This window comes from Lissotriton vulgaris, chromosome 2_1 (assembly GCF_964263255.1).
Source record: "Lissotriton vulgaris chromosome 2_1, aLisVul1.2, whole genome shotgun sequence".
Lineage (NCBI taxonomy): Eukaryota > Metazoa > Chordata > Amphibia > Caudata > Salamandridae > Lissotriton > Lissotriton vulgaris.
In genome coordinates this window covers 1,944,395,856-1,944,421,852 of record NC_141687.1, presented here as the reverse complement: position 1 = coordinate 1,944,421,852, position 25,997 = coordinate 1,944,395,856, and positions in this window count along the sequence as shown.

The window sequence follows — 25,997 nt, the reverse complement described above, 5'->3', positions numbered from 1 at the left end:
AGCAACAACAACAACCAAGGAGAAGTACTCCTCCTAACAGCTCTTCCAGCTCTTCTTACTGGCAGGTTCTCTAGTCCAGCAGTAATCTAAAGTTCTGGGGTCAGGGTGCCAATAATCATACCCCATTTTCCTTTGAAGTTGGTACAGCTTTGTGGGAGGCAGCCACAGTCCATTCAGGCGAAAGCGACAACTCCTCCCCCTACTCTAAAAGCAGCCAAGTCTATTTGGCTTGGCTATGAGTCGCACAGCAAAGGCAGGACACACCTCAACCCCCCTTGTATCTGTCTAGTGTGAATGCACATCCCCAGCTCCTGTCACTTCAAACAAAGACGGTGAATACGCAAATGGCAGAGGAAAACAGAATGGCTCAGCAAGAAAATGTCCACTTTCTAAAAGTGGTATTTTCAAACACACAATATAACAATTATCTTCACTAAAAGATGTATTTTTAAATTCTGAGTTTGGGGAACCTAAACTTAATTTCTCTATCTCATCCCAATGGAAATTTAAGCTTGTAAAATGTTAGAAGGCAGCTCCCATGATAACCTATCGGACAAACAGCCTTTCAATAGTTAAAAACAAAATACACACTCTTTCCCTAGCAGGACATGTAAAACACACCAGTATATGCCCTACCTTTCACATACGCTGCACACTGTCAATGAGGGTACCTTGGGCCTACCTGAGGGGTGCCTTACATGTAAGAAAAGAGAAGGTTTGGGTCTGACAATTGGGTTTACTTGCCTGGTCTGTTATTATGTTCCCTAAACTAGGCCTAGGTAGCAAAGTGACCTTTTACCTACATTTGTCCTACCTTACTCTGCATAACGTTTCTAGTACTTTTTACACAGTTATGTACTGAGTAAATGTTGATTTGTTTCCTTGAAACTAGCCTCATTTATGATGCATGAGTATTCTTAGTAAAATCTCCTGCAAATGATGTACATATCAGGATTAACATACTCTGTAAAAAAGTCCTCCCTATCTTTCATCCTAGGGCGACCAGCCTACTTTGCATAATCACAATTATTGATTTAGGCTCATCTACATAACCGTACTCAAAATATATCAATTGTGGTAGAGCCCCTGAGGCTACCTTTTAGATATAAAAGAACTGCAGTTCACTAGTGAAGGATAGGAGATGCTTCCACACTGACACACACACTGAGGTCCTAGCCTGCTGAAGCTTCAACACACAGCGGTCCAAATCAAGATCAAGACGGAGTCCTTCATCCTCTCCCATCAGGTAATGGGGTGGGCTCTTTCCGAGGGGATTCTTGGCTGCACGCCCACATACATGTTAGGTACACTTAGGTAGGGTCCACATCATTGCGGTACGCTTGATTACTGTCATGTTTATATGCCTGTATATATTCACTATTTTAGCACCATGGTAGAATTCTACCTCCTATTCACCCTGTTGGTGCTTGTAATCTCTTATGTTAGCTTCTGTCTATTGATTGTCGCAGCCAACATGTTTTATACTAGAATGGCACTGGTTCAATTAATGCTTATTGAAAACGTTCCCAACGTTTATTCTATGTATCTGTCTTAGACTAAGTGAGCACGATTGACTGAGTGAAAAGCACTGTACTGTTTCCACGATCCCTGAAGGGTGAAGAGTTGTCATGTTCAATGGTTGCAAGAAACTAATAGCTCCTTGGTAAGATTAGGGGGCTTATGGTGGCACTGTGAGCTAGCTGGTCTATAGGCCGACATATCCTGTGGGGGTGTCCGGAATCAGTTTAGACACAATCTCTTAGTTTATGTGGTCCAACAAACATGCAGACCCTATATATATTTTTAGGAACTTCATGATATGGTGGCCAATGTTGGTTTGGTTCTTACTTAATAGTCAAATCTAAGTAGGTAAGTCGTGCTTTGTCAGAGACCCCTACTCACATTTAACCAGAGATTCACTGGGCAGCTACGCCAACAGATCATGGGTTAGGGACACATAGGTGGGGCACAGGGTCCACACCTACCCTCCTCGCTCCCAGGGTACCCATCCTAATCCTTGCAGGCAGTGGTGCGGGTTGTGCCAGAGTGGTTTTGGGCACCGATAAACACTGAAGTAGTCCTGGGGGAAATCTTCAATGCCATGGCAAGGGAGCAGGGGGGTAAAATGTTGCAACAGAATGGAGCGATATGTCCTCCCACCATATCAACACACAGATAATGGGGCTAAGCTGAGCACACAACAGCCATAGGAAGGGGCCCATGATCCATCACTCAGGGAAATTATGGCAGCCATACAAAGTATAAAAGGCACCTTACAACCCAAACCTGACTCAGTGGTGGCTGAAATGCCCTTGATGATGGAGGAAGTCAACAAGGAAAAGGACCGGCTCCGCGACACACAACAAATGATCGTGGACATCAGCGAGACTGATGGTCAGCTGCAGAAAAAGGCTCCTCCCTACTTTAAGAGAATCCACACTAATGTAATAAAGAGAGAGCCCAAACCTTTGAGGCGGGTAATCTCAGGAAACACAGCACCAATCACAACACCCAATACAGCGTTGGAAAGGGCAGTTGCACCAGAAGGACATAGGCTATGCAGACGCCCACCATATACATTTAAAAGGTAAAAGAACCGTGCCAGCAAAGTAGTCCCTTGTGGGCGTGTCTGCGTTGTGCTGTGGACGTGTGCTGGGGGCGGGACAAACGTTGTGGGCATGTGGTGCGTTCCGCCCTTCATGCCATGTCTCATATTGTGTGCTAATCCCACTCTGCTCCCTTTAAATACCCCTACACCCCATAATCATAACCCACCCTTACTCCTTAAAATACTCCAACACCCTTAAACACTAACCCATCTTAACCCTATAAATATACTGTGTACCCCAAAACCCAAAACTATCCCTAAACCCTAAAAATACCCCTGTACCCCAAAACCAAAACCTAGCCCTGAACCCTATAAATACCCCTGTACCTCAAAACCCAAACCTACCCCTGAACCCTAAAAATACCCCTGTACCCCAAAACCCAAACCTAGCCCTGAACCCTAAAAATACCACTGTACTCTAAAACCCAAACCTACCCCTCAACCCTAAAATACCCCTGTACCCCAAAACCCAAACCTAGCCCTGAACCCTTAAAACACCCCTGTACCCCAAAACCCAAATCTACTCCTGAACCCTAAAAATATCCCTGTACCCCAAAACCCAAACCTAGCCCTGAACCCTAAAAATACCCCTGTACCCCAAAACCCAAACCTACCCCTGAACTCTAAAATTCCCCTGTACCCCAAAACCCAAACTTAGCCCTGAACCCTAAAAATACCCCTGTACCCCAAAACCCAAACCTAGCCCTGAAACCTTAAAATAACCCTGTACCCCAAAACCCATACCTATCCCTAAACCCTAAAACTACCCCTGTACCCCATAACCCAAAACTATATCTGAACCCTTAAAATTCCCAAACACCCCAAAACATATACCTCAGTACCCTAAAAAATATACCCCTATACCCATACTTACCTTATCCAAACATTTAAAAAAAACATGCTTTTACTATTCATGCATTTACAACGAATTTCGTTGTAAATGTATGCGTGGTAAAAGCATATAAAATGTAATGCCGTGCGTTATAATGGCATTGCGGAGTCATGGTACTTTCGTAATGAAAGTATGTGGAGTGATGGTATGCGGAAAGAAAGTTGCGGAATAATGGGTGTTTACCCTCCCCCGGTAAGTACATTGGTGGCACGGCGGCCCACATCTCCAGCAACATACTCATATTTTTTCATCACCCATTTGAAAAATGCACAGGTCTCTCTCATTGATGGCCAGCACCGACATACACTTTTAGACACACCTCCCGCCACAAGTTCTAGAATTGCGAACTTTAGAGCTGGGGAACTACTTTCGAATCTCGGCATCAGCTCAACATCCTGTGATTCCAGGCAAATCTCTTTGTCTCCCCGTGCCTACCACAAATGAATGTGTTCTTCTGTAATATAAATGTGCTCATGCCATGCTGTCGAGTTCGCGTTATATAATATTGCAAGGAAAAATAAAGTATTCTTAAGTGCATCAGCAGTGCACTGTGAATCCGAGCGTTTCACAGGCCTGCCACAGATAAGAAATGCTATCAAAACGAAATCCTACAAAACAATATACTACTGGCCGGCAGCAATTCATACCCGGACAACTTCGGGACGGGCTGCTAGTGTCACTATAAAGGTGGAACTGAAGGACATGGAAGGTAGATCCATATGCAACAACATACATCTCTTGGGGGGTCCAGAAAAAGCAGATGAGCCCTGCACTGATCTCTTCATGGAAAATTTTTATCAATGCTGTGCTTCACCCCAAGGGCCTCTCAAAATTCTTATCTGTTGAGAGAGTTCACAGGGTGCCAGCTGCCTCCCCCCCCCAGACCAGGTATGCCTCACTGCACCATTGTGACTTGCATCTTCAACAACAGGGACAGAGACGCAATGCTGCAGTTGGTTTGGTGCACTCCAGACCTGAAAATTGTGATTTCTTAAATGCTATGGCAAATGAAGAAATCGCAAGTATTTGCGATTCCTTAAGATGCGATTGTTTCATACATATCAATTCATGCAAGATAGCCTTTTGCGAATCGCAAAGGCCGAAATTCTGCAAATTTTGGCGAAAAGGCTTGATACATATGGCCCTTGGTCACTCCCCCCCAGTTGTGAATTGACTAACATGTTTATTTTTTCTAGGGGCATCAGGTGCCTTGCTAGGTGGGGTTGGGTAGGCAGATTAGTTTCCACCTGGCATGGTAGCAGGGTGGGGGGGTCTCCTTAGTTTATTTGGGTTAGTTAAAGCAACAGTTACAAGCAGCAAGAATCTTTCCACACCACTTTCTGAGGCACCTCCTACTTTGGTGGGACCAACGCCTTTTCTTTCATCACACATCATGTCATTCCCCTCTAGTACCAGATCTCGTCTATTGATCCTGTTGTGGAACATAAACGGCCTCTGCAAAAAGATCAAATGAGGTATGGTCCATCATTTTATCCATAAACACCCGCCTGATGTTATATTATTGAAAGAAGCACACCTATTAGATAACACATGCAAAGCAATGACTTCTGGAAGTTAAACGACTGATTCACGAGGGGTGGGTATCCTGATCAGGAATTCCACCATCCTCATTTTGCAGAAGGCTTGGGTTGACCGGCAAGGAAATTATGTGGTGCAAATGGGCACCTGGGAAGGGATTACAATCAATCTGTGCTCTGTTTAAGTTCCTTCATGGGTTCATCACCTTACTCTCCAGGGGTTGAGCAAGATGCTGATCCAGCTACCAGAAGGGGGTCCTACTCCTTGGGGGTGATTTTAATGCACAAATTTCACCTGACCCGGATAAACACTCTCAAGCCCAATAGACCCATTGGGACCCTATGTTATTTAACTTTGTCACTGCCCTTGGCCTAGCCTACACTATTGTGTTTTTATCTAGGAACCTAAATCGATATTCCTATTTTATGCCTTTGTATGGTTATAATCAATAATCTCCCTATAATGGCATAAGAATTATATCCATATCTAGCTGTAGCCCATGCAGTCACATTAAGCAAGGCTACTTCCCCGGACTCCTAGAAAGCACAACAAGCTCTCTAAACACACCAAACCTCCAGTAACCTTGGAAATCCCCATTTACTTTTGTTTTGATTTGTCATAGAACTCCTGCGAGCACTGTAAGAACGGCCAGTTCTTAGTGACATCTTTATTGACGTCTTATGTCCAACCTTATGTCAAACCCGGCACCTTTCAGGCATAAATATACCAACGTTGCCTTAAGCAAACACACGGTGGTGGTTTTGGAGCAGAGCAGCTATCTACTTGCCCAAGAGCCCAGCTGATGCGAGAGTCCACGGACGCCACCCCTCCTCTTTGACGCGCTGAGAAAGACGCTATCTTTTTCTCCAGCCGAGAAAATCCAGCTCTGGCGTTTCCAGCCTACCCTTGCGGGTTGCTGGAATATCGAGTCCTGAGGAAAGAGATACCCGACCTCCCACATTCTATTACCATGGTACGGAGCTGACTAAACCCTTAAAGAGAATTCTTGAGTCAGATTCTTGGCAAAACAAACTTAACTTAAACTGCTACTTACTTACTCCTTCCCACGTATTAGGCTTAGGTCAGGTACACCGGGGTAGGCGTATTTTAGAAGCACCAGTTGAGTACGTTAGTCAATGTATATATGTATGTATAGATTATATCCATTTTAAGTATCTTATGACTAAGAAACCATATCAATGCTTTTACAGTATTATTTCATAATACTCCTTTTACTGTACGCACTTTACTTTACATTAAGTATTGCAATTGTGGCAATTCATTTCTCTTGCATGAGAAGGAAGACTGCTCAATAAATTATACCTTTTTATTGAAAACGCCCGTCTCTCTCTTCTCTGCACTTTGGTGAAACTAAGTACACACAATTGACTGAGTGAAATAGCTGTCTATTGTTTTCACACGACTCTAGAGATACACTCTTATTCTGAGGGAGCAAAGTTGTCATGTTATATGGTTGTCAGAAGCTAATCCCTTCTTGTCTATCCAGGGAGGTTAAACTCCTCCTCGTTTATTCGAGAAAGTTTCTAGTTACCTCTGAGCTAGCTGGCAAAACTTAAGTCTAACATAGTCAGTAGAGACCTAGTCGACCTCAGTCCTACGTCTACACTGCTGAATATATTATTCCAATGCGCCGAGCCTATTGGGAATATAGGAACTACACTACATGGCGCCCAACGTTTGGTAAGGCGATAAAACTAATGCAAGACGTTAGAGTAACTCAGTCGTGCTTTTTCACACAGACCCTTTTTCCCGTAAATACTCCAATAGATGTCTGGAGTGGGTGAAAGGTTAAAATCCGCCAGAACTTAGTAGGAAGAGATTCCTATGTATAGATTTTGGTTTATTCAACGTTGAAGGATACAGTGTTCCAAAATATTGTGCACCTAATCTTTGTTTCCTTGGAAACCTGCTCTGCAAACTTTCATTAAAACAATGCCAACTAACGGCGACAGCAACGAAACCGGTGAAGCTGCAGTAGATGCAAATCAATGGGATTTCGATACTTCAGGGCTTAATGAAAATGAACCGGGTGCAATTATCATACCGGCAAATATGAGAAGAAACATAACTATAAAACGTATAGAAAACGGACTGACATCACGAGGTGGTACAGTCATATTCGTGGTAGAGGCCCATGAATATTAGCAGACAGAGGTGTTCTACTCATGGATAAACTTTCCAGCAGCAAACGCTGTAACACATGAGTTCCACTATTACAAAATAGAGGAATCTCCGGAGGAATACACTCCTTTCGAGGATATTGAAATCCCATTAAATTACCAAGAGCACCTGCTCTGGTTTAAAGGTACCCTAAAACATAACAATCACATCACCAGGCTCGGTGCACTAGGTAGACCGGGAGCAACGTGGCCGGTTCTAGCCAGCTACACACCACACCCCGACATTGATAAAATATCAAAGGAAGAAGTCTTAGTTAAAATGAAAGAATTAACAAAGGCGTATAGAGAGTTAGTTCAATTGGCAACGAGGAATATAACTAATCTCCAGAAATTGAAAGAAACAGATATAGCAGACCAACCAATTGAACTTGCCAGAATCATAGAAAAATCCTATGAAGAACTAGGTAGAGATAGTTTGGGCGGGAAACCGGCAAAACCCCAACTAACTGAAAATCCTGAAAAGACATTTATTAAAAATAATCTAAACACTCCAAAAAAGAACTGGGATGGAAATAAACAATCCACTCCCAAAGGAAAAAGATTCCAGTCCAGAGGAAGGTCTCCTCGGCGGAGAGAAAGATCTCCAGATCAAGGACACAAGTCTCCCCAGAGGGAGCCCTCTGAGAAAAGAAACAACCTTAGAAATAGGGATACTTTGAAAAAACCTGATAGATATCAAGATATTGATACACACCCTTCTCGATCTTTTCAGACTTCCTCACAGAAATCGGAAAGAAGAGGACGGTCAGAACACAGAGAAGAGCACTTCAAGTCCAAAGACAAGGAACCTGCTCAAAGTAAAAAATTACAATTTCCAAAAAAGAAGGAAGCCAGTATTAAAATAATCAAACATGCCGAGGATACTGAGGACACAGCTGAAAAACGGAGAGTGGGCTCAGACAATGCTAGACAGCGCAGCAGAAGTGACAATAGCTCGCAAGATCCGGATGAATCATCTGGAGACAGTGGACATGAATGAATACATTCAGGTGGAAACTGCAGATACCAGAGTTAGCAAACCTCATAAAATATACGAAATAACATTGCGTATAGAGGGAGACAAGACTAGGAAAGTAAGGGGTCTGTTTCGGGATAACCTTTCAAAAGGCTATGACATCCTTCTAGCTGAGAAAGACTGGCCACCAGAGTTTGTCAGGGAGTGTCCACATGGTGAAGAAATGATTATGCCGGCCTTCTCAAATCATATTCCAATTCATAGAAAATACACGTATGCAAGAAAATGGGCAGTAGCCCAAGCTCCTGCATTGTATAAAAATCATGTAGGATGGGATGAAGACTCCCCTCCTCACAAAATCCAGTTAAAATGTCAACCCACTGCGCAAAGGCAGAACCCAATTAAGCAAGAAGCTAAACAACAAGTCAGGGAGATCTTAGATCAACTTGAATACCAAGGGGTGATTGAAACATGCACCTCTCAAATGAACAATCTTTTGTTTCCTGTCTCCAAACCAGACGATTCATATCGTCTAGTCTTGGACTACAGACACCTTAACTCATGTTGCAAGACATTTGCAGTGCAAAACTCACACAGTGCAGCACTAATGAATAACATCATTCTCAAAAAATACAAAACAACATTAGACATCTCTAATGGATTGTTTTGTCAAAACATTGCACCCGAAAGCAGGTATTTAACGGCTTTCTCAATAATGGAGTCACAGAAAAATTTCTGTTGACTCCCACAGGGATTCAAGAATAGCCCAGGATTATTCTCAGCAAGGGTAACAGAGTTACTACAAATATATGATGATGAGGCATTATCTTATGTCGATGACATCGATCTCACAGATGATGACCTGGATACTCACTTGAAAATATTGAACACCATAATACTTGGGTTCGCAGCAGAGGGTTACAAATTCAACTTTAAAAAGTCATGAATTGTCCATCTAACTGTCCTATTATTAGGATATGAATTATCAAGTGAAGGCAAAAGCCTAGCAGACAACTTCTTAGAGAAGTGCGCTTTACTCCAAGCACCAAAAACGCTGAAGAACTTACAATCAATACTAGGTTTCCTGAATTTCGGAAGAACTTACATTCTAAATTATGCAGAGAGGGTTAAACCTCTCTATGAGTTAATAAAACCTGATTTTAAACCAATAAATTGGACTCAGAAACACACAGAAATTTTGAGATCATTGCAAACAGACATGTTAGCTAAAACAAAATTAGAAACTCTCGACAACACACGCAACCTTGTAATCCGTGTAATCCCAGGAGAATGCGGATTCACGTACCTGACCTCTAATGAGGGAGAAATGGTACCAATAGCTTACAAATCACATTTGTACACAAAAGTTGAAATGAAATTCAGTTCAACTGAAAAAATTCTAACTGCTGTTTAGACTGCTGTAGCAAAAGAAAGGGCCCTAGCACAAGGAAAACGAATAATAATCATTACACCAATACCAGCCCTAGAAGCGGTAACAAAAGCAAGCATTCCAAATGCTAAAGCACTACATCCGAGATGGATCCAATGGGTTAATCCTCTTGCTGCAACAGACGTAGTATACAAATTTGATCCTAATTTAAAAACACAAGAATTTTTACAATATGAATATGAATGTCCTCTGCCAACCAAAATCCTGCCTCTAGAACACTACGGCTGTATAATATATACAATTCAGAAAAGGAGGTGGTGATGAACAGAGTGTCTGAATTAAGCAGACCACTCTTACCCAGTCCAAAGATCAGGGCTTGATCCATCACCGTTATTTATCTCACTGCCCCATCCAGGCTCAGAACCTGGCTATATGCAAATCAGTCTGTCCCTGGCCCAGTGCATCATGGGAACAGGGCAGACTAAACTACCAAGCCAATTCTTCACCAGAAAGGAGACAAGCTACCGGGGACCGGTTTCTGGCATTTCAGCCGTCTTCGGCCCGGCTTGCTTGAATCCTGATGGAGCAGTGAGAAAGGGACTCATGTCTGAGTATACCCTGCCACACCTATAGTGGCCAAAAACGATTCAGAAAAGGGGGTGGTGATGAACAGAGTGTCTGAATTAAGCAGACCACTCTTACCCAGTCCAAAGATCAGGGCTTGATCCATCACCGTTATTTATCTCACTGCCCCATCCAGGCTCAGAACCTGGCTATATGCAAATCAGTCTGTCCCTGGCCCAGTGCATCATGGGAACAGGGCAGACTAAACTACCAAGCCAATTCTTCACCAGAAAGGAGACAAGCTACCGGGGACCGGTTTCTGGCATTTCAGCCGTCTTCGGCCCGGCTTGCTTGAATCCTGATGGAGCAGTGAGAAAGGGACTCATGTCTGAGTATACCCTGCCACACCTATAGTGGCCAAAAACGATTCAGAAAAGGGGGTGGTGATGAACAGAGTGTCTGAATTAAGCAGACCACTCTTACCCAGTCCAAAGATCAGGGCTTGATCCATCACCGTTATTTATCTCACTGCCCCATCCAGGCTCAGAACCTGGCTATATGCAAATCAGTCTGTCCCTGGCCCAGTGCATCATGGGAACAGGGCAGACTAAACTACCAAGCCAATTCTTCACCAGAAAGGAGACAAGCTACCGGGGACCGGTTTCTGGCATTTCAGCCGTCTTCGGCCCGGCTTGCTTGAATCCTGATGGAGCAGTGAGAAAGGGACTCATGTCTGAGTATACCCTGCCACACCTATAGTGGCCAAAAACGATTCAGAAAAGGGGGTGGTGATGAACAGAGTGTCTGAATTAAGCAGACCACTCTTACCCAGTCCAAAGATCAGGGCTTAATCCATCACCGTTATTTATCTCACTGCCCCATCCAGGCTCAGAACCTGGCTATATGCAAATCAGTCTGTCCCTGGCCCAGTGCATCATGGGAACAGGGCAGACTAAACTACCAAGCCAATTCTTCACCAGAAAGGAGACAAGCTACCGGGGACCGGTTTCTGGCATTTCAGCCGTCTTCGGCCCGGCTTGCTTGAATCCTGATGGAGCAGTGAGAAAGGGACTCATGTCTGAGTATACCCTGCCACACCTATAGTGGCCAAAAACGATTCAGAAAAGGGGGTGGTGATGAACAGAGTGTCTGAATTAAGCAGACCACTCTTACCCAGTCCAAAGATCAGGGCTTGATCCATCACCGTTATTTATCTCACTGCCCCATCCAGGCTCAGAACCTGGCTATATGCAAATCAGTCTGTCCCTGGCCCAGTGCATCATGGGAACAGGGCAGACTAAACTACCAAGCCAATTCTTCACCAGAAAGGAGACAAGCTACCGGGGACCGGTTTCTGGCATTTCAGCCGTCATCGGCCCGGCTTGCTTGAATCCTGATGGAGCAGTGAGAAAGGGACTCATGTCTGAGTATACCCTGCCACACCTATAGTGGCCAAAAACGATTCAGAAAAGGGGGTGGTGATGAACAGAGTGTCTGAATTAAGCAGACCACTCTTACCCAGTCCAAAGATCAGGGCTTGATCCATCACCGTTATTTATCTCACTGCCCCATCCAGGCTCAGAACCTGGCTATATGCAAATCAGTCTGTCCCTGGCCCAGTGCATCATGGGAACAGGGCAGACTAAACTACCAAGCCAATTCTTCACCAGAAAGGAGACAAGCTACCGGGGACCGGTTTCTGGCATTTCAGCCGTCTTCGGCCCGACTTGCTTGAATCCTGATGGAGCAGTGAGAAAGGGACTCATGTCTGAGTATACCCTGCCACACCTATAGTGGCCAAAAACGATTCAGAAAAGGGGGTGGTGATGAACAGAGTGTCTGAATTAAGCAGACCACTCTTACCCAGTCCAAAGATCAGGGCTTGATCCATCACCGTTATTTATCTCACTGCCCCATCCAGGCTCAGAACCTGGCTATATGCAAATCAGTCTGTCCCTGTCCCAGTGCATCATGGGAACAGGGCAGACTAAACTACCAAGCCAATTCTTCACCAGAAAGGAGACAAGCTACCGGGGACCGGTTTCTGGCATTTCAGCCGTCTTCGGCCCGGCTTGCTTGAATCCTGATGGAGCAGTGAGAAAGGGACTCATGTCTGAGTATACCCTGCCACACCTATAGTGGCCAAAAACGATTCAGAAAAGGGGGTGGTGATGAACAGAGTGTCTGAATTAAGCAGACCACTCTTACCCAGTCCAAAGATCAGGGCTTGATCCATCACCATTATTTATCTCACTGCCCCATCCAGGCTCAGAACCTGGCTATATGCAAATCAGTCTGTCCCTGGCCCAGTGCATCATGGGAACAGGGCAGACTAAACTACCAAGCCAATTCTTCACCAGAAAGGAGACAAGCTACCGGGGACCGGTTTCTGGCATTTCAGCCGTCTTCGGCCCGGCTTGCTTGAATCCTGATGGAGCAGTGAGAAAGGGACTCATGTCTGAGTATACCCTGCCACACCTATAGTGGCCAAAAACGATTCAGAAAAGGGTGTGGTGATGAACAGAGTGTCTGAATTAAGCAGACCACTCTTACCCAGTCCAAAGATCAGGGCTTGATCCATCACCGTTATTTATCTCACTGCCCCATCCAGGCTCAGAACCTGGCTATATGCAAATCAGTCTGTCCCTGGCCCAGTGCATCATGGGAACAGGGCAGACTAAACTACCAAGCCAATTCTTCACCAGAAAGGAGACAAGCTACCGGGGACCGGTTTCTGGCATTTCAGCCGTCTTCGGCCCGACTTGCTTGAATCCTGATGGAGCAGTGAGAAAGGGACTCATGTCTGAGTATACCCTGCCACACCTATAGTGGCCAAAAACGATTCAGAAAAGGGGGTGGTGATGAACAGAGTGTCTGAATTAAGCAGACCACTCTTACCCAGTCCAAAGATCAGGGCTTGATCCATCACCGTTATTTATCTCACTGCCCCATCCAGGCTCAGAACCTGGCTATATGCAAATCAGTCTGTCCCTGGCCCAGTGCATCATGGGAACAGGGCAGACTAAACTACCAAGCCAATTCTTCACCAGAAAGGAGACAAGCTACCGGGGACCGGTTTCTGGCATTTCAGCCGTCTTCGGCCCGGCTTGCTTGAATCCTGATGGAGCAGTGAGAAAGGGACTCATGTCTGAGTATACCCTGCCACACCTATAGTGGCCAAAAACGATTCAGAAAAGGGGGTGGTGATGAACAGAGTGTCTGAATTAAGCAGACCACTCTTACCCAGTCCAAAGATCAGGGCTTGATCCATCACCGTTATTTATCTCACTGCCCCATCCAGGCTCAGAACCTGGCTATATGCAAATCAGTCTGTCCCTGGCCCAGTGCATCATGGGAACAGGGCAGACTAAACTACCAAGCCAATTCTTCACCAGAAAGGAGACAAGCTACCGGGGACCGGTTTCTGGCATTTCAGCCGTCTTCGGCCCGGCTTGCTTGAATCCTGATGGAGCAGTGAGAAAGGGACTCATGTCTGAGTATACCCTGCCACACCTATAGTGGCCAAAAACGATTCAGAAAAGGGGGTGTTGATGAACAGAGTGTCTGAATTAAGCAGACCACTCTTACCCAGTCCAAAGATCAGGGCTTGATCCATCACCGTTATTTATCTCACTGCCCCATCCAGGCTCAGAACCAGGCTATATGCAAATCAGTCTGTCCCTGGCCCAGTGCATCATGGGAACAGGGCAGACTAAACTACCAAGCCAATTCTTCACCAGAAAGGAGACAAGCTACCGGGGACCGGTTTCTCGCATTTCAGCCGTCTTCGGCCCGGCTTGCTTGAATCCTGATGGAGCAGTGAGAAAGGGACTCATGTCTGAGTATACCCTGCCACACCTATAGTGGCCAAAAACGATTCAGAAAAGGGGGTGGTGATGAACAGAGTGTCTGAATTAAGCAGACCATTCTTACCCAGTCCAAAGATCAGGGCTTGATCCATCACCGTTATTTATCTCACTGCCCCATCCAGGCTCAGAACCTGGCTATATGCAAATCAGTCTGTCCCTGGCCCAGTGCATCATGGGAACAGGGGAGACTAAACTACCAAGCCAATTCTTCACCAGAAAGGAGACAAGCTACCGGGGACCGGTTTCTGGCATTTCAGCCGTCTTCGGCCCGGCTTGCTTGAATCCTGATGGAGCAGTGAGAAAGGGACTCATGTCTGAGTATACCCTGCCACACCTATAGTGGCCAAAAACGATTCAGAAAAGGGGGTGGTGATGAACAGAGTGTCTGAATTAAGCAGACCACTCTTACCCAGTCCAAAGATCAGGGCTTGATCCATCACCGTTATTTATCTCACTGCCCCATCCAGGCTCAGAACCTGGCTATATGCAAATCAGTCTGTCCCTGGCCCAGTGCATCATGGGAACAGGGCAGACTAAACTACCAAGCCAATTCTTCACCAGAAAGGAGACAAGCTACCGGGGACCGGTTTCTGGCATTTCAGCCGTCGTCGGCCCGGCTTGCTTGAATCCTGATGGAGCAGTGAGAAAGGGACTCATGTCTGAGTATACCCTGCCACACCTTTAGTGGCCAAAAACGATTCAGAAAAGGGGGTGGTGATGAACAGAGTGTCTGAATTAAGCAGACCACTCTTACCCAGTCCAAAGATCAGGGCTTGATCCATCACCTTTATTTATCTCACTGCCCCATCCAGGCTCAGAACCTGGCTATATGCAAATCAGTCTGTCCCTGGCCCAGTGCATCATGGGAACAGGGCAGACTAAACTACCAAGCCAATTCTTCACCAGAAAGGAGACAAGCTACCGGGGACCGGTTTCTGGCATTTCAGCCGTCTTCGGCCCGGCTTGCTTGAATCCTGATGGAGCAGTGAGAAAGGGACTCATGTCTGAGTATACCCTGCCACACCTATAGTGGCCAAAAACGATTCAGAAAAGGGGGTGGTGATGAACAGAGTGTCTGAATTAAGCAGACCACTCTTACCCAGTCCAAAGATCAGGGCTTGATCCATCACCGTTATTTATCTCACTGCCCCATCCAGGCTCAGAACCTGGCTTTTTGCAAATCAGTCTGTCCCTGGCCCAGTGCATCATGGGAACAGGGCAGACTAAACTACCAAGCCAATTCTTCACCAGAAAGGAGACAAGCTACCAGGGACCGGTTTCTGGCATTTCAGCCGTCTTCGGCCCGGCTTGCTTGAATCCTGATGGAGCAGTGAGAAAGGGACTCATGTCTGAGTATACCCTGCAACACCTATAGTGGCCAAAAACGATTCAGAAAAGGGGGTGGTGATGAACAGAGTGTCTGAATTAAGCAGACCACACTTACCAGTCCAAAGATCAGGGCTTGATCCATCACCGTTATTTATCTCACTGCCCCATCCAGGCTCAGAACCTGGCTATATGCAAATCAGTCTGTCCCTGGCCCAGTGCATCATGGGAACAGGGCAGACTAAACTACCAAGCCAATTCTTCACCAGAAAGGAGACAAGCTACCGGGGACCGGTTTCTGGCATTTCAGCCGTCTTCGGCCCGGCTTGCTTGAATCCTGATGGAGCAGTGAGAAAGGGACTCATGTCTGAGTATACCCTGCCACACCTATAGTGGCCAAAAACGATTCAGAAAAGGGGGTGGTGATGAACAGAGTGTCTGAATTAAGCAGACCACTCTTACCCAGTCCAAAGATCAGGGCTTGATCCATCACCGTTATTTATCTCACTGCCCCATCCAGGCTCAGAACCTGGCTATAAGCAAATCAGTCTGTCCCTGGCCCAGTGCATCATGGGAACAGGGCAGACTAAACTACCAAGCCAATTCTTCACCAGAAAGGAGACAAGCTACCGGGGACCGGTTTCTGGCATTGGGATGGTGCAGTGAGCTAAAAAACGGTGATGGATCAAGCCCTGATCTTTGGACTGGGTAAGAGTGGTCTGCTTAATTCAGACACTCTGTTCATCACCACCCCCTTTTCTGAATCATTTTTGTCCACCATAAGCGTGGAAGGGTATACTCAGATGTGAGTCCCTAGCTCATTGCACCATCAGGATTCAAGCAAGCCGGGCCGAAGACGGCCGAAATGCCAGAAACCGGTCCCCGGTAGCTTGTTTCCTTCCCAGTATAAGAATTGGCTTGGTAGTTTGGTCTGCCCTGTTCCCATGATGCACTGGGCCAGGGTCAGACTAATTTGCATAAGGCCAAGTTCTTAGCTGGGATGGTGCAGTGAGCTAAAAAACGGTGATGGATCAAGCCCTGATCTTTGGACTGGGTAAGAGTGGTCTGCTTAATTCAGACACTCTGTTCATCACCACCCCCTTTTCTGAATCATTTTTGTCCACCATAAGCGTGGAAGGGTATACTCAGATGTGAGTCCCTAGCTCATTGCACCATCAGGATTCAAGCAAGCCGGGCCGAAGACGGCTGAAATGCCAGAAACCGGTCCCCGGTAGCTTGTTTCCTTCCCAGTATAAGAATTGGCTTGGTAGTTTGGTCTGCCCTGTTCCCATGATGCACTGGGCCAGGGTCAGACTAATTTGCATATAGCCAAGTTCTTAGCTGGGATGGTGCAGTGAGCTAAAAAACGGTGATGGATCTAGCCCTGATCTTTGGACTGGGTAAGAGTGGTCTGCTTAATTCAGACACTCTGTTCATCACCACCCCCTTTTCTGAATCATTTTTGTCCACCATAAGCGTGGAAGGGTATACTCAGATGTGAGTCCCTAGCTCATTGCACCATCAGGATTCAAGCAAGTGGGCCGAAGACGGCCGAAATGCCAGAAACCGGTCCCCGGTAGCTTGTTTCCTTCCCAGTACAAGAATTGGCTTGGTAGTTTGGTCTGCCCTGTTCCCATGATGCACTGGGCCAGGGTCAGACTAATTTGCATATAGCCAAGTTCTTAGCTGGGATGGTGCAGTGAGCTAAAAAACGGTGATGGATCAAGCCCTGATCTTTGGACTGGGTAAGAGTGGTCTGCTTAATTCAGACACTCTGTTCATCACCACCCCCTTTTCTGAATCATTTTTGTCCACCATAAGCGTGGAAGGGTATACTCAGATGTGAGTCCCTAGCTCATTGCACCATCAGGATTCAAGCAAGCCGGGCCGAAGACGGCCGAAATGCCAGAAACCGGTCCCCGGTAGCTTGTTTCCTTCCCAGTATAAGAATTGGCTTGATAGTTTGGTCTGCCCTGTTCCCATGATGCACTGGGCCAGGGTCAGACTAATTTGCATATAGCCAAGTTCTTAGCTGGGATGGTGCAGTGAGCTAAAAAACGGTGATGGATCAAGCCCTGATCTTTGGACTGGGTAAGAGTGGTCTGCTTAATTCAGACACTCTGTTCATCACCACCCCCTTTTCTGAATCATTTTTGTCCACCATAAGCGTGGAAGGGTATACTCAGATGTGAGTCCCTAGCTCATTGCACCATCAGGATTCAAGCAAGCCGGGCCGAAGACGGACGAAATGCCAGAAACCGGTCCCCGGTAGCTTGTTTCCTTCCCAGTATAAGAATTGGCTTGGTAGTTTGGTCTGCCCTGTTCCCATGATGCACTGGGCCAGGGTCAGACTAATTTGCATATAGCCAAGTTCTTAGCTGGGATGGTGCAGTGAGCTAAAAAACGGTGATGGATCAAGCCCTGATCTTTGGACTGGGTAAGAGTGGTCTGCTTAATTCAGACACTCTGTTCATCACCACCCCCTTTTCTGAATCATTTTTGTCCACCATAAGTGTGGAAGGGTATACTCAGATGTGAGTCCCTAGCTCATTGCACCATCAGGATTCAAGCAAGCCAGGCCGAAGACGGCCGAAATGCCAGAAACCGGTCCGCGTTAGCTTGTTTCCTTCCCAGTATAAGAATTGGCTTGGTAGTTTGGTCTGCCCTGTTCCCATGATGCACTGGGCCAGGGTCAGACTAATTTGCATATAGCCAAGTTCTTAGCTGGGATGGTGCAGTGAGCTAAAAAACGGTGATGGATCAAGCCCTGATCGTTGGACTGGGTAAGAGTGGTCTGCTTAATTCAGACACTCTGTTCATCACCACCCCCTTTTCTGAATCATTTTTGTCCACCATAAGCGTGGAAGGGTATACTCAGATGTGAGTCCCTAGCTCATTGCACCATCAGGATTCAAGCAAGCCGGGCCGAAGACGGCCGAAATGCCAGAAACCGGTCCGCGGTAGCTTGTTTCCTTCCCAGTATAAGAATTGGCTTGGTAGTTTGGTCTGCCCTGTTCCCATGATGCACTGGGCCAGGGTCAGACTAATTTGCATATAGCCAAGTTCTTAGCTGGGATGGTGCAGTGAGCTAAAAAACGGTGATGGATCAAGCCCTGATCTTTGGACTGGGTAAGAGTGGTCTGCTTAATTCAGACACTCTGTTCATCACCACCCCCTTTTCTGAATCATTTTTGTCCACCATAAGCGTGGAAGGGTATACTCAGATGTGAGTCCCTAGCTCATTGCACCATCAGGATTCAAGCAAGCCGGGCCGAAGACGGCCGAAATGCCAGAAACCGGTCCCCGGTAGCTTGTTTCCTTCCCAGTATAAGAATTGGCTTGATAGTTTGGTCTGCCCTGTTCTCATGATGCACTGGGCCAGGGTCAGACTAATTTGCATATAGCCAAGTTCTTAGCTGGGATGGTGCAGTGAGCTAAAAAATGGTGATGGATCAAGCCCTGATCTTTGGACTGGGTAAGAGTGGTCTGCTTAATTCAGACACTCTGTTCATCACCACCCCCTTTTCTGAATCATTTTTGTCCACCATAAGCGTGGAAGGGTATACTCAGATGTGAGTCCCTAGCTCATTGCACCATCAGGATTCAAGCAAGCCGGGCCGAAGACGGCCGAAATGCCAGAAACCGGTCCCCGGTAGCTTGTTTCCTTCCCAGTATAAGAATTGGCTTGGTAGTTTGGTCTGCCCTGTTCCCATGATGCACTGGGCCAGGGTCAGACTAATTTGCATATAGCCAAGTTCTTAGCTGGGATGGTGCAGTGAGCTAAAAAACGGTGATGGATCAAGCCCTGATCTTTGGACTGGGTAAGAGTGGTCTGCTTAATTCAGACACTCTGTTCATCACCACCCCCTTTTCTGAATCATTTTTGTCCACCATAAGCGTGGAAGGGTATACTCAGATGTGAGTCCCTAGCTCATTGCACCATCAGGATTCAAGCAAGCCGGGCCGAAGACGGCCGAAATGCCAGAAACCGGTCCCGGTAGCTTGTTTCCTTCCCAGTATAAGAATTGGCTTGGTAGTTTGGTCTGCCCTGTTCCCATGATGCACTGGGCCAGGGTCAGACTAATTTGCATATAGCCAAGTTCTTAGCTGGGATGGTGCAGTGAGCTAAAAAACGGTGATGGATCAAGCCCTGATCTTTGGACTGGGTAAGAGTGGTCTGCTTAATTCAGACACTCTGTTCATCACCACCCCCTTTTCTGAATCATTTTTGTCCACCATAAGCGTGGAAGGGTATACTCAGATGTGAGTCCCTAGCTCATTGCACCATCAGGATTCAAGCAAGCCGGGCCGAAGACGGCCGAAATGCCAGAAACCGGTCCCCGGTAGCTTGTTTCCTTCCCAGTATAAGAATTGGCTTGGTAGTTTGGTCTGCCCTGTTCCCATGATGCACTGGGCCAGGGTCAGACTAATTTGCATATAGCCAAGTTCTTAGCTGGGATGGTGCAGTGAGCTAAAAAACGGTGATGGATCAAGCCCTGATCTTTGGACTGGGTAAGAGTGGTCTGCTTAATTCAGACACTCTGTTCATCACCACCCCCTTTTCTGAATCATTTTTGTCCACCATAAGCGTGGAAGGGTATACTCAGATGTGAGTCCCTAGCTCATTGCACCATCAGGATTCAAGCAAGCCGGGCCGAAGACGGCCGAAATGCCAGAAACCGGTCCCCGGTAGCTTGTTTCCTTCCCAGTATAAGAATTGGCTTGGTAGTTTGGTCTGCCCTGTTCCCATGATGCACTGGGCCAGGGTCAGACTAATTTGCATATAGCCAAGTTCTTAGCTGGGATGGTGCAGTGAGCTAAAAAACGGTGATGGATCAAGCCCTGATCTTTGGACTGGGTAAGAGTGGTCTGCTTAATTCAGACACTCTGTTCATCACCACCCCCTTTTCTGAATCATTTTTGTCCACCATAAGCGTGGAAGGGTATACTCAGATGTGAGTCCCTAGCTCATTGCACCATCAGGATTCAAGCAAGCCGGGCCGAAGACGGCCGAAATGCCAGAAACCGGTCCCCGGTAGCTTGTTTCCTTCCCAGTATAAGAATTGGCTTGGTAGTTTGGTCTGCCCTGTTCCCATGATGCACTGGGCCAGGGTCAGACTAATTTGCATATAGCCAAGTTCTTAGCTGGGATGGTGCAGTGAGCTAAAAAACGGTGATGGATCAAGCCCTGATCTTTGGACTGGGTAAGAGTGGTCTGCTTAATTCAGACACTCTGTTCATCACCACCCCCTTTTCTGAATCATTTTTGTCCACCATAAGCGTGGAAGGGTATACTCAGATGTGAGTCCCTAGCTCATTGCACCATCAGGATTCAAGCAAGCCGGGCCGAAGACGGCCGAAATGCCAGAAACCGGTCCCCGGTAGCTTGTTTCCTTCCCAGTATAAGAATTGGCTTGGTAGTTTGGTCTGCCCTGTTCCCATGATGCACTGGGCCAGGGTCAGACTAATTTGCATATAGCCAAGTTCTTAGCTGGGATGGTGCAGTGAGCTAAAAAACGGTGATGGATCAAGCCCTGATCTTTGGACTGGGTAAGAGTGGTCTGCTTAATTCAGACACTCTGTTCATCACCACCCCCTTTTCTGAATCATTTTTGTCCACCATAAGCGTGGAAGGGTATACTCAGATGTGAGTCCCTAGCTCATTGCACCATCAGGATTCAAGCAAGCCGGGCCGAAGACGGCCGAAATGCCAGAAACCGGTCCCCGGTAGCTTGTTTCCTTCCCAGTATAAGAATTGGCTTGGTAGTTTGGTCTGCCCTGTTCCCATGATGCACTGGGCCAGGGTCAGACTAATTTGCATATAGCCAAGTTCTTAGCTGGGATGGTGCAGTGAGCTAAAAAACGGTGATGGATCAAGCCCTGATCTTTGGACTGGGTAAGAGTGGTCTGCTTAATTCAGACACTCTGTTCATCACCACCCCCTTTTCTGAATCATTTTTGTCCACCATAAGCGTGGAAGGGTATACTCAGATGTGAGTCCCTAGCTCATTGCACCATCAGGATTCAAGCAAGCCGGGCCGAAGACGGCCGAAATGCCAGAAACCGGTCCCCGGTAGCTTGTTTCCTTCCCAGTATAAGAATTGGCTTGGTAGTTTGGTCTGCCCTGTTCCCATGATGCACTGGGCCAGGGTCAGACTAATTTGCATATGGCCAAGTTCTTAGCTGGGATGGTGCAGTGAGCTAAAAAACGGTGATGGATCAAGCCCTGATCTTTGGACTGGGTAAGAGTGGTCTGCTTAATTCAGACACTCTGTTCATCACCACCCCCTTTTCTGAATCATTTTTGTCCACCATAAGCGTGGAAGGGTATACTCAGATGTGAGTCCCTAGCTCATTGCACCATCAGGATTCAAGCAAGCCGGGCCGAAGACGGCCGAAATGCCAGAAACCGGTCCCCGGTAGCTTGTTTCCTTCCCAGTATAAGAATTGGCTTGGTAGTTTGGTCTGCCCTGTTCCCATGATGCACTGGGCCAGGGTCAGACTAATTTGCATAAGGCCAAGTTCTTAGCTGGGATGGTGCAGTGAGCTAAAAAACGGTGATGGATCAAGCCCTGATCTTTGGACTGGGTAAGAGTGGTCTGCTTAATTCAGACACTCTGTTCATCACCACCCCCTTTTCTGAATCATTTTTGTCCACCATAAGCGTGGAAGGGTATACTCAGATGTGAGTCCCTAGCTCATTGCACCATCAGGATTCAAGCAAGCCGGGCCGAAGACGGCCGAAATGCCAGAAACCGGTCCCCGGTAGCTTGTTTCCTTCCCAGTATAAGAATTGGCTTGGTAGTTTGGTCTGCCCTGTTCCCATGATGCACTGGGCCAGGGTCAGACTAATTTGCATATAGCCAAGTTCTTAGCTGGGATGGTGCAGTGAGCTAAAAAACGGTGATGGATCAAGCCCTGATCTTTGGACTGGGTAAGAGTGGTCTGCTTAATTCAGACACTCTGTTCATCACCACCCCCTTTTCTGAATCATTTTTGTCCACCATAAGCGTGGAAGGGTATACTCAGATGTGAGTCCCTAGCTCATTGCACCATCAGGATTCAAGCAAGCCGGGCCGAAGACGGCCGAAATGCCAGAAACCGGTCCGCGGTAGCTTGTTTCCTTCCCAGTATAAGAATTGGCTTGGTAGTTTGGTCTGCCCTGTTCCCATGATGCACTGGGCCAGGGTCAGACTAATTTGCATATAGCCAAGTTCTTAGCTGGGATGGTGCAGTGAGCTAAAAAACGGTGATGGATCAAGCCCTGATCTTTGGACTGGGTAAGAGTGGTCTGCTTAATTCAGACACTCTGTTCATCACCACCCCCTTTTCTGAATCATTTTTGTCCACCATAAGCGTGGAAGGGTATACTCAGATGTGAGTCCCTAGCTCATTGCACCATCAGGATTCAAGCAAGCCGGGCCGAAGACGGCCGAAATGCCAGAAACCGGTCCCCGGTAGCTTGTTTCCTTCCCAGTATAAGAATTGGCTTGATAGTTTGGTCTGCCCTGTTCTCATGATGCACTGGGCCAGGGTCAGACTAATTTGCATATAGCCAAGTTCTTAGCTGGGATGGTGCAGTGAGCTAAAAAATGGTGATGGATCAAGCCCTGATCTTTGGACTGGGTAAGAGTGGTCTGCTTAATTCAGACACTCTGTTCATCACCACCCCCTTTTCTGAATCATTTTTGTCCACCATAAGCGTGGAAGGGTATACTCAGATGTGAGTCCCTAGCTCATTGCACCATCAGGATTCAAGCAAGCCGGGCCGAAGACGGCCGAAATGCCAGAAACCGGTCCCCGGTAGCTTGTTTCCTTCCCAGTATAAGAATTGGCTTGGTAGTTTGGTCTGCCCTGTTCCCATGATGCACTGGGCCAGGGTCAGACTAATTTGCATATAGCCAAGTTCTTAGCTGGGATGGTGCAGTGAGCTAAAAAACGGTGATGGATCAAGCCCTGATCTTTGGACTGGGTAAGAGTGGTCTGCTTAATTCAGACACTCTGTTCATCACCACCCCCTTTTCTGAATCATTTTTGTCCACCATAAGCGTGGAAGGGTATACTCAGATGTGAGTCCCTAGCTCATTGCACCATCAGGATTCAAGCAAGCCGGGCCGAAGACGGCCGAAATGCCAGAAACCGGTCCCGGTAGCTTGTTTCCTTCCCAGTATAAGAATTGGCTTGGTAGTTTGGTCTGCCCTGTTCCCATGATGCACTGGGCCAGGGTCAGACTAATTTGCATATAGCCAAGTTCTTAGCTGGGATGGTGCAGTGAGCTAAAAAACGGTGATGGATCAAGCCCTGATCTTTGGACTGGGTAAGAGTGGTCTGCTTAATTCAGACACTCTGTTCATCACCACCCCCTTTTCTGAATCATTTTTGTCCACCATAAGCGTGGAAGGGTATACTCAGATGTGAGTCCCTAGCTCATTGCACCATCAGGATTCAAGCAAGCCGGGCCGAAGACGGCCGAAATGCCAGAAACCGGTCCCCGGTAGCTTGTTTCCTTCCCAGTATAAGAATTGGCTTGGTAGTTTGGTCTGCCCTGTTCCCATGATGCACTGGGCCAGGGTCAGACTAATTTGCATATAGCCAAGTTCTTAGCTGGGATGGTGCAGTGAGCTAAAAAACGGTGATGGATCAAGCCCTGATCTTTGGACTGGGTAAGAGTGGTCTGCTTAATTCAGACACTCTGTTCATCACCACCCCCTTTTCTGAATCATTTTTGTCCACCATAAGCGTGGAAGGGTATACTCAGATGTGAGTCCCTAGCTCATTGCACCATCAGGATTCAAGCAAGCCGGGCCGAAGACGGCCGAAATGCCAGAAACCGGTCCCCGGTAGCTTGTTTCCTTCCCAGTATAAGAATTGGCTTGGTAGTTTGGTCTGCCCTGTTCCCATGATGCACTGGGCCAGGGTCAGACTAATTTGCATATAGCCAAGTTCTTAGCTGGGATGGTGCAGTGAGCTAAAAAACGGTGATGGATCAAGCCCTGATCTTTGGACTGGGTAAGAGTGGTCTGCTTAATTCAGACACTCTGTTCATCACCACCCCCTTTTCTGAATCATTTTTGTCCACCATAAGCGTGGAAGGGTATACTCAGATGTGAGTCCCTAGCTCATTGCACCATCAGGATTCAAGCAAGCCGGGCCGAAGACGGCCGAAATGTCAGAAACCGGTCCCCGGTAGCTTGTTTCCTTCCCAGTATAAGAATTGGCTTGGTAGTTTGGTCTGCCCTGTTCCCATGATGCACTGGGCCAGGGTCAGACTAATTTGCATATAGCCAAGTTCTTAGCTGGGATGGTGCAGTGAGCTAAAAAACGGTGATGGATCAAGCCCTGATCTTTGGACTGGGTAAGAGTGGTCTGCTTAATTCAGACACTCTGTTCATCACCACCCCCTTTTCTGAATCATTTTTGTCCACCATAAGCGTGGAAGGGTATACTCAGATGTGAGTCCCTAGCTCATTGCACCATCAGGATTCAAGCAAGCCGGGCCGAAGACGGCCGAAATGCCAGAAACCGGTCCCCGGTAGCTTGTTTCCTTCCCAGTATAAGAATTGGCTTGGTAGTTTGGTCTGCCCTGTTCCCATGATGCACTGGGCCAGGGTCAGACTAATTTGCAAATAGCCAAGTTCTTAGCTGGGATGGTGCAGTGAGCTAAAAAACGGTGATGGATCAAGCCCTGATCTTTGGACTGGGTAAGAGTGGTCTGCTTAATTCAGACACTCTGTTCATCACCACCCCCTTTTCTGAATCATTTTTGTCCACCATAAGCGTGGAAGGGTATACTCAGATGTGAGTCCCTAGCTCATTGCACCATCAGGATTCAAGCAAGCCGGGCCGAAGACGGCCGAAATGCCAGAAACCGGTCCCCGGTAGCTTGTTTCCTTCCCAGTATAAGAATTGGCTTGGTAGTTTGGTCTGCCCTGTTCCCATGATGCACTGGGCCAGGGTCAGACTAATTTGCATAAGGCCAAGTTCTTAGCTGGGATGGTGCAGTGAGCTAAAAAACGGTGATGGATCAAGCCCTGATCTTTGGACTGGGTAAGAGTGGTCTGCTTAATTCAGACACTCTGTTCATCACCACCCCCTTTTCTGAATCATTTTTGTCCACCATAAGCGTGGAAGGGTATACTCAGATGTGAGTCCCTAGCTCATTGCACCATCAGGATTCAAGCAAGCCGGGCCGAAGACGGCCGAAATGCCAGAAACCGGTCCCCGGTAGCTTGTTTCCTTCCCAGTATAAGAATTGGCTTGGTAGTTTGGTCTGCCCTGTTCCCATGATGCACTGGGCCAGGGTCAGACTAATTTGCATATAGCCAAGTTCTTAGCTGGGATGGTGCAGTGAGCTAAAAAACGGTGATGGATCAAGCCCTGATCTTTGGACTGGGTAAGAGTGGTCTGCTTAATTCAGACACTCTGTTCATCACCACCCACTTTTCTGAATCATTTTTGTCCACCATAAGCGTGGAAGGGTATACTCAGATGTGAGTCCCTAGCTCATTGCACCATCAGGATTCAAGCAAGCCGGGCCGAAGACGGCCGAAATGCCAGAAACCGGTCCCCGGTAGCTTGTTTCCTTCCCAGTATAAGAATTGGCTTGGTAGTTTGGTCTGCCCTGTTCCCATGATGCACTGGGCCAGGGTCAGA